Source organism: Helianthus annuus, chromosome 1 (assembly GCF_002127325.2).
Source record: "Helianthus annuus cultivar XRQ/B chromosome 1, HanXRQr2.0-SUNRISE, whole genome shotgun sequence".
Taxonomy (NCBI): Eukaryota; Viridiplantae; Streptophyta; class Magnoliopsida; order Asterales; family Asteraceae; genus Helianthus; species Helianthus annuus.
In genome coordinates, this window is record NC_035433.2 from 33,430,936 (window position 1) to 33,441,532 (window position 10,597).

Consider the following 10,597-nt stretch of genomic DNA (forward strand, 5'->3'; position numbering starts at 1 on the left):
AATCAAAGGTTATACTAATACACGTGTCGGATCCAAGTGATTCATCTTGTCTATCTGTTTTTATTTTATTTTTATTTTCAGCATTTAGTTAGTTTTTATTTTTCTTAGTTTAAAACATTTTTCTAACTTTTTGATTTGATTAGACGTTGAGGATAAACCGGTATTAAAAGCTCTTGTGTCCTTGGACGACCTCGGTATCTTGCCAACACTATACTACGTCCACGATGGGTGCACTTGCCCATATGTGTGTTTAGTGTTAGTAAATATCGTGTTTTATAAATTTAAAACTTGGCTAAAAGTGTAAAAAGGGCTTAAATATATATCAAAATTATATACACACCGACACGCATCAAAGGTGAAGGCTCATAACTTGGTTCCTCAAAGTATGAGTATGAAGGCTCATACCTTGACTCATCAAGATATGAGTATGAGGGAGAAGGTTCATACCTTGGCTCTTCATAGTATGTGTATGAAGTGGATGGCTCGTAGCTGGGCTCCTCATAGTACGTGCACGAAGGGGATGGTTCAAAGAGGTCACAATATTGTACCGAGTGCAGATTACCACAAATGGTACAATACTCTTCTTTATAGTCATCCTCCTCATAGTGGTAGTTGTAACCTCCTGAGTATTGATCCATAAGAATCACTCAGCAGACCACAACAGAGTCTCAGGACCAGAAAACAAAAATAAAAACGGAAACAGAGGCTGAGCACGGCCCCGTGTTCAGTGAGCACGGCCCCGTGGTCAAGTTCTGTATCTGGGCGTTTTGAAAAATGTGACTGGCTTGGTTCAGCAAGGGGGCGGGTTCAGCGAGCACGACCCCATGTTCAGACTCTGTATCTGGGTGTTTTGTAAAAATTATGCAGCACGGGGGCGTGTTCAGTCTAGTATAATGCAAAAACTACCTAAAAATGTAAAAATGTGCGCGTAGTTTTAAAAAGGTTTTGAAAAACTGATTAGGTCGTCGATTTTAAGCTTTCTTAAAATCCTTGTGTCCCCGGCAACGGCGCCAAAAACTTGATGCGTGTGTAGCGTTATATATTTTTATTGATATTTTAAGCCCTTTTTAACACATTAGTCAAGTTTTAAATTTATAAAACACGATATTCTGCTAACACTAAACACACATATGGGCAAGTGCACCCATCATGAGCATAGTTTAGCATTGGTAAGATACCGAGGTCGTCCAAGGACACAAGAGCTTTTAGTACCGGTTTATCCTCAACGTCAAATCTGTCACACCCCAACCGATGGCGGAAACATCGGGGCATGGAACTGAGCGAAACAGATTGTCCATGAGTATCCATAACAACTATTAATTACTAGATATTAAAACGTCATGTCCCATACCACAACATATCCAAATAAAACAGTTATTACAAATAATTGTCTCAAAAACAAACACTGTTCCGACAACTAGCGTGACATAACTAGACCCCTAGCTTGATTCACCAAAGCACAACAATCCTAGCATCTTAAGCACCTGTCACATACGTTAAAATAGAGTCAATACACATAGTGTAAAGGTGAGCATACAAGTTTGATAGTATAATATAGAGTTCAAAATTGTTTACGCATAACCAGCATGTAACATGTAACAAAGTGAAGGCAGGTAGGTTATCGATAGAGAAATATGCACAGACGTGACTGCGAGTCGTAGAATGCGCAACACATATCCCCACTGGGACACGTGAATTAAAGCCCTTAACAACCCCTGTCCATGACATGTGCTGAGTCCAAACTATAGTACTATCGTTGCTAAGGTGTCAGGCAACAATCACTGTGTTAACATCACATACAAGCATTCATCGAATAACACGTAGCATGCAATAATGGTCAGCGTATAAATAGTGTTTGCGTTGTGTGTCAATTGTGATTTAGAATAAGTAACATATGTAACACCCGAAAGTGTGTAACGCAAAAAGGGTTCGAGTATACTCACAGATAGCGTTTAAGTTAATAAACACTGTCTTGGATTGAAGGGAGCGCTGAGAGTTTAGCCTGAACAGTTAACGATAGCATAAGCGATGAACGATGCGTAAATCGGTGAATAGTGGCTAAGTGTCGAGTGACAATCCGATCGGATGGCCATTTGGTCGGATTGACAATCTGTTGGGATTGAACCCTACCAAAGGAACATTTGATAAAGCCAAAGCTGGATCAGATCAGTGGATTCACAATAAGCAGTTGCTTGCAACAGTTCTCTCCCCTTGAAAGTGGACTAACATCTGATGACCTCTATCCACTATCCTTCTATAACAACTGTTGACCGTCAACAACTGCTGAGACTTGTAAAGACTGTTGAAGACTAAGCACTGATGCTCAATCTGCTGCTATGGTTCAAGTACTGCTGAAGACACAAAGCACTATTGGGGCTAAAGCAGTGGAATGAAGAAGCAGTAGTTTACCTTCTTATTGTATTGTATTTGTAATCAGTAGTTAGAAAGCAGTGCTTTTATAGATCAGTGGTTATAGGTTGTTAGAAGGTTAGATGTCACTTTCATGGTGATGTCAGCAAAGATGCTTCAGTGGTTTGTTCTGTACTACAAATAGAACAGTACCCTGTACTGTTCTATCAGCTCTCTTCATCACAAGTCATTCTGTACGAACATTCACTGTGAGCTCAGGCTGAGGGGGAGATTGTATGCATGCATGCATTGTAATTGAAGATGGTAACAAATATAATCATTCGATTCCATGTTAAACATGTTTGTTAAAAGCAATTCTCTCATTTGATTGTGTGTTGAAAGTTTGTTTCTTAATATCGCTGCACTTATTTCTAATTCATCTTCATTATTATCAAACAAGCACAATCATAAGAAACTCAGATCCTAACACAATCGCTTGGTAAGGATGTCTTTGTGTATGATGGCTTTGAAGTTTTCGTTGTAGCATTTTGAAAACAGAGAAGTATCTCTACCTTTCAGGTCGTCGATCGAACGGTCGTTCGATCGGATAACGATCCATTTGGCAGGACACTCAGTGAGAACAAGTTCACAGCAGGATTGTCACTCGATCGGATCGCAATCCGATCGGTTGGCAATCTGTTAGTTACTGATGATCTATGAAAATTGTGAAAATGTTTAACTGTGGAACCAAGTGCAATCTGATCGGATAGTAGTTCGATCGGATGGCTATCCAATCGGACGGCAATCCGTCCCAACGAACCAGATCGTCTTGAACTTGATTATTTTGAAAGTTTTGCGGTTTACTCGAGACTGTATGACAATGTTCTAAACAACGGAACCTTGGCAAGTCCCAATTCATTTGATCGAACAGGAACCACCCTAATCCGACCAGTTGACTGTTCCTTGACGGTTGTTCATGTTTATCCCGAAATCGGCGGTCTCGTTGATAGAATCCAGATCTCAAACCAACACATCACAAGAAAAGAGTAGAAGGTCTGATTGAGCTCCGATTCTATCGGTTTTAAGTGCATTGAGTGTAAAAGAGTTGAAAGAAAGTTAGAAAACCATCTTTCATCCCTTTTATCTTTGAAAATGTTTAGATATATGCGAAAATCATGTTTAATCATGTGGAAATCCTTCAGATCTGAGTTATTCTTGGTGGAATGAGCTCAAGACTTGATGTTCATAAGAACTCCATGATGACATCACCCTAGAACACCTCAAATCCGTTGATTTCACGGTTAAAAGTTGAGATTCAAAGGTGAAAATGATGATGAAGTGTGTGTAGATCATAGAAGTACAAGATTTAGGTCGAAAACTTTCAAGAATCGCAAGAAATCGAGAGAAAAGAGGCTTTGAGCAAGCTGGTCGAGTGAGAGAGGTGTCACATCACGAATGATGTGACAGGGGGTATTTATAGGTTGCCAAAAAGGGAAAGTGCACAGGTGTCGGATAGGATGGCACCGATCAGATGGATTGGCCATTCGATCGATTGGCTCCGACGTGTTGCGTTTCGGTGTTTCGTTTCGCGTGTTGAGTTTTGCGATGCGTTTGAGTGAGTTTCGATTAATCGATGCAATAGATTAATAATAACCACACAAATACTATATCTAACATACAATCATCCTAATTAACTTGTGTTTGGCGTTTGCGATTAAGTTGCGTTGCGATTGCGTTTTGATTAATCACCACAAGCATAAAGTGAACATGCACAAGTAACACATAAGTAATACACACACATAAAACACTATTCAGAATCTATTAATCAAGGCGCGAGCGCGATTGCGATGCGATTAGCGATAAACATGCGATAAACATCGATTAAACTTCGATTAAACCTCAATTATTAATAGATACTTCACATAATACTACTGAAGCGATTAAAATAAATGATTCGATTACAAGTCAAAGAAGTCAAAACAGTAGATAAGCAAGGAGTGACAGAAAATTCAAGGGGCTTGCGGCGTCTATTGGCGTAACTTTTCTGACGACTCCGAGCTTTCAGCAGATTGTCTCGAATTTGGAGGATCTTGTCAGTCGTTTCCTGCAGTAGCTCGGGACCGGTTAGTTGCGCATCCCCGATCTCATGCCACATAATCAGCGATCGACATTTTCTTCCATATAATGCCTCAAATGGGGCCATTTGTATGCCAGAATGATAACTGTTATTGTACGAGAATTCGACTAAAGGTGTAACACCCCAAAAACCCGAATTTTTATATTCGTTAAATGTTATAATATGGCACATCAAGAAATAAATAACTAGGTTATTTAACCTAGTTAAAAGTATGGTAGAAGCAATTAAAGGATGAGTGTTGTGCCAATTATGAATAAGAGAGAACATGAGGGACTAAGATTGCCAAACTTGAATCTGAGTTTAATTAAAACAAAAAAAAAATCTCAGACACACTAGGTGTGTGCGTGAGATCGATCAGGAGGAGGAGAAAATGGGTGTAAACCCTAGTTCACAAGCAAGCTTCAAATTGACAAGGAGATTAGGCTCAAATCCGATGCATGAACTCGTTTTCTTGACAATCTATCCCTAGCAAGCATGTGGTAAGTTGTAATTTGTGATTTAATAATCTTGCTATGAAGTGGGTTATGATCAATCCACGAAATTGTATGAGATTGAGCATGAATATGTGTTAGAATCATCATATGGAACATGTGTTGTGTATGATTTTGATTAATTTCATGTTTAGAAGTAAAACCCATTTGGGATGATGAAGGGAGTGAATCACCATGTCCAATAATTGTGTAAATTGTGATTTAGTATGTTGTATGTGATGAATTATTTTAGATAAGTTGATTAGGACATGAATTAAATGGATGTTTAGTTGAATTTGATGAATGAAGAATACAACATGGAGGATCATGCATGAATGGGTTGTACATTGTACTAAGATAGTGGTACGCACACCAAGTGTTTGATGAAATGCCTAGGTGAGCTTAATAGAGGAAATTGTATGTAAGTAAAAGATGAATATATGTGGGATGTGAAAATGATGTATTTGATAGTAAACTAACATGAGAAGTGTGTTTGGATATTGTTCGTGTGGATATTATGTTGAAATGATGTTGGGATAGCTTAGTATGGGTTAAAGCGTTAGTTGTGAAAATATGAGAATGCTAGCGTGGGTGGAATGGATTATGTATGTATATGTGTATATGTATACAAGTAAGTGATCATGTAGTTGTAGATGTCATACAATATGAGGTTATGTCGTAAGTTATATGTTAAACCGTTGACTTCTGGAAGTCAATTATGCGTCTACACATAAGAAGCATGACTTGAATTGTTGTCGTACAGGTAGGTTCATAGGAAGTCGTATGGAACGTGTTATGTTAATACGCATTATTTGAGATGACATGATGAATTACGTTAGTTTGAAAGGATATGAAATTGATTATATGTCTCATGCTTGTTAGTTGTGACTAAAGGAAGTCAAATGTGAAATATGCGGTTGATATGATCATTAACATGTACAATGATGTATGCTAATGAAAATGTAATTTGGTGACATGAAAGTATAGGAGTCATGTCAAGACGGACTCAAGCATGAAAGGCTAACGGGTCAAGAGGAGGCAAGGAATCGGATACGAACCCGGATGCACAAGGTAAGTGATTTCCGTAATCACTTCGTAGTACAAGTAAGTAATAAAGTGTTGTAATGAATTAAATATGATGTTTGAAGTCAAATATGTGTTAAAGTCTTTCGTCGTAAATGATGGGTTTAAGGTTGACCAAAATGCCCATGATGGGTATTTTGGGGTAAACGAACTTAAAAGTGGTTTAGAAGCAAGTTATTCGATTAGAGTAATGTTTTGGACAAGTATGGAAGTGGGGATGATGGTTTGGTCAGTCATAGACCAATTAATGCGCGAATACCCTTAACGGGTCAAATAGTTAGAAAATAGTTAAGTCGAATGTATGTAAGTTAAGGATTTCCGTAATCCGGAGGTAAGATTTTAAGTTCATATGACAGAATGTGAATTTACAAGCATGTAGGAAGAAACGGGAGGTCAAACGGGTAAACGGTTCAAAAGTTACGTGCGTTTTAGTGCGTACGGACGACGAAACGAACCTGCAGAAAACTGCAAAAACTAGAGGGCGTCGCCGACGGGTAGGGGGCCCAAAGGTGGGATCCTAAAGAATATGTAGTAATATGGTACCCAAAGGTGGGATCCTAAAGAATATGTAGTAATATGGTACCCAAAGGTGGGATCCTAAAGAATATGTAGTAATATGGTACCCAAAGGTGGGATCCTAAAGAATATGTAGTAATATGGTACCCAAAGGTGGGATCCTAAAGAATATGTAGTAATATGGTACCCAAAGGTGGGATCCTAAATAATATGTAGTAATATGGTACCCAAAGGTGGGATCCTAAAGAATATGTAGTAATATGGTACCCAAAGGTGGGATCCTAAAGAATATGTAGTAATATGGTACCCAAAGGTGGGATCCTAAAGAATATGTAGTAATATGGTACCCAAAGGTGGGATCCTAAAGAATATGTAGTAATATGGTACCCAAAGGTGGGATCCTAAAGAATATGTAGTAATATGGTACCCAAAGGTGGGATCCTAAAGAATATGTAGTAATATGGTACCCAAAGGTGGGATCCTAAAGAATATGTAGTAATATGGTACCCAAAGGTGGGATCCTAAAGAATATGTAGTAATATGGTACCCAAAGGTGGGATCCTAAATTAAGAATTTCCTTAAGTAGATACGTATGAAGGTATGTATGTATGTATGTGTGAATATAAGTGGTATGTATGAATGAATGTATGTATGTATGTATGTAGGTGTGTATGTAGGAAGTATGTGTATGTGTATATATATATATCCAAGTGAGTATGTACGAAAGTGTGTGCACGTATGTAGGGTTGTGAGAAGGCATGTAATAGGTATGTATGTAGACATGTATGCATGTATGTATGTAGGTATGCACGTATGTAGGAACGTACGTATGAATGTAGGTACGTGGGTTTGTAAGTAGTTATGTGTGAACGGATGCACATATGTAAGTATGTATGAAAGTATATACGCATGTATTCAATGAAATTGAGTATTGACGATAATAATAATGTGCCTTGTGAACGAAGTGTAACGCAGGTAAAATGAGAAAGTCTCACCACGGAATGTACGATCAGATGGAAAGCTGGGATGTAAAGAATTAACGGAACAAAAGTAAACGTGAATAAATCTTGTATGTTTATAATGCGTACTAATGTTATGAATTTAATGTGGTGAGCGCAGGTAGTACGAGTCATGAGGATCATCAAGGAACAGAGATCGAGGATCGAGTCACTAGTGAGATTGTACGGGAACGTTGATGTATATAATGTAGTAAACATAAGCTATGTTTTTACTTAGTAAATAAGTCGATTGATGGATTTATGTGAAAGAGTTATGTTAAAGTTAATTTTTAAATAAGTTAAGGTGTTTATAATGAAAGAAAGTTTATGGCTTGAACTTCCGCTGCGACTTTTAGTCAAATACGTATTAGGGTCTTACAAGTTGGTATCAGAGCCCTGGTTTGAGGGAATCAAGTACGAGAAGGTAGGTACTTGAACTCAAACCTATGTGCTCTTGTGATAAGGAACCTGTACAATCCATGACTCGATCAAGATCCAAAGGTAGAAATGGAATGAAAACGTGTATGTATGTATTCATATGAAGAAGCTAACGGTTTGCTATGTGCAAGGTAAGCTTAAAAGTTTGGAGAGGATTATCCGTGAATGCAGTCTAAGGTGGATGCTAAGGCAGGCAAGGATGCGAATGGACAGACGGACCCCAGGTACACAATGTTGACATGTATGGGTACCGTTGTTAAAAGAAAAAGGAAGAAGTCTCCTTGGGGGGGGTAAGTACTAAACGGAAGACAACGATATTGTCTTGGTAAAATTGTAAAAATGTAGCACGAACTGAGACCCACTAATGCGGACATAAGGCGATGATTACCTGAAGGCACGGAATTAGTATGTGAATTGCGCACCTGGCCAGTACGCAAGAAGCATATGACGTTCGTGAGACCGTGGTAATTATCGCAGGTATATCTGTAGAATTGGGTAGCAGGTGGGCGTGCGAGTGAAGTGGGTAGTAAGGCTCTCGGGAAATTGAGAGTACTATGTAGGAATGAAATGCAGAAAATGATATGTTTGAATCTGTGAGACGGATTCAGCACATGTAATGAATGAAAGATGTGAATGGGTAATGTAAATGAAATGTTTGAATCCGCGAAAAGGATTCAAAGCACGAAAGGAAGAAAATGTATGAATAGTATGTGTGGAACCGCTAGACGGATTCAAAACATGAAAGCAATGACAGGCATGAATGTGACGTTTGAGTTCGCGGGACGGATTTAAAATATAAAAAGGGATGAAATTAATCCACATCACAATGTGTCGACAGTTTGACCATGGTTGTGTCAAACGAGTCATACGGGTAAATGTAAAGTAATAAACAAAAGAATGATCGTAATGGGCATGCAAACCTAAATTTTAAAGCGAAAGAAAGAAGTTCGAACAAGTTATGTGTTAAATATGTTAGTAATGGACTCTTAGGAGTCATAATGAATGACGGGCTACAACCCGGACAATGATTTAAATACGAACAGGTAAGCTTTGTTAAGAATACCGAAATGATGTAATGAATGTCTATGCAAGTAAGCATGAATGGAAAGAAGTACGAAGAGTACCTCAATACATCTATGGTAAGTAAGAAATGACAGCCTGACCTGGAAAGGGTCAAACTGCAAAGGTTGATGAAATGAGGAACCAGAATAAAAGGATTGCATGTAAGGAATGAAATGCGGAATGTGTTAAAGTTTGTACGTAGGACGTTGAAAAAGGAAATATAGGTGAGTAATCACCTAGTATAATGAATGCTTGAATGAAATGTGCTAACCGCAAAAATTGTAGATTATAATGTTAGGAACTCTTGATGTGATGAAACCAAACGAATTGGTGGAAGGATGTGCACGGGCGAAAGCGCATTACGCGGATGAATGAAATCTAGCCTGGTATGACTAGTACTCGTGAAGAATGCGGATCGATCTGGGTTGCAGATCGTCGATGGATGATATGAGATGAGGTCAGTAAAAAGTTTAACTTATGTTAGATAAGTATGAATTGGTTAATTGGGTACGACCTACAAAATGAATGATGGAATGGGTATGGTATAATATGGGAAGTTTGATTTTTTTTATTTTATTTTAGCTGACTATAGAAGAGTAGAATGAGCTAACTATGGAGTTAAGCATGTAGGTGTAACTATGAAGTAGTAGTTTTGTTGAGATAACAAAACAAGGACTGAATGCTATATGATGTATATGAATAGAATGTAAATCTTAAAAGATGAGATGGAGACATTAAGTCTTTTATAATCGGGTCAATGAAATGAGGATGGTAGGTGAAAGTATGGTATGAAAAGTATAGACTTGTTAGAAAGAAGTCGGTAATGTGAATAATATATGAGTAAAGAATGGATAGTTTACCTATTATTATGATGTACCTATCAAATTAAGCATAGAAGAGGTATGTGTAAATGATGAATTTAGATCGCATAGTCAACAAGATGATATGAAATTTGAAATAAACAGGAAGGAATGTTATTATTGGGATGTTAGAATTGTTTCAAGCGAACAAAATATATGGCACATGATATACGAATATTATAATGATGAATGAACCTTTAGTTAAGAAGTATGTTAGAAGCTAGCATTTTTAGTGAAAGCGACACTAATAAGAGCTCTGGGGCGGGTTCTTGAAGATATAAGATTGTCAATGAGATGGGCTGGTGGTCGTGTCGATGAACTGAAAGACAAGGTGATTAGTATCAAACGAAAGTAAGGAAGGTAACTAGTGTTCGATGGAAAATGAGAAAGGTTTCGGGGACGAAACCTCATTTAAGGGGGGTAGACTTGTAACACCCCAAAAACCCGAATTTTTATATTCGTTAAATGTTATAATATGGCACATCAAGAAATAAATAACTAGGTTATTTAACCTAGTTAAAAGTATGGTAGAAGCAATTAAAGGATGAGTGTTGTGCCAATTATGAATAAGAGAGAACATGAGGGACTAAGATTGCCAAACTTGAATCTGAGTTTAATTAAAACAAAAAAAAAATCTCAGACACACTAGGTGTGTGCGTGAGATCGATCAGGAGGAAGAGAAAA

At 37.9% G+C, this 10,597-nt stretch overlaps 1 long non-coding RNA gene across 1 annotated transcript; it reads left to right on the forward strand.

The window, feature by feature from the left end:
• The first annotated feature begins 4,615 nt into the window (after positions 1-4,615).
• LOC118492387 lies at positions 4,616-7,717 on the forward strand. The gene is made up of 3 exons (XR_004893527.1): positions 4,616-4,965; positions 5,944-6,027; positions 7,675-7,717. It is a non-coding gene; the product is annotated as an uncharacterized LOC118492387 (long non-coding RNA).
• The last annotated feature ends 2,880 nt before the right edge of the window (positions 7,718-10,597 follow it).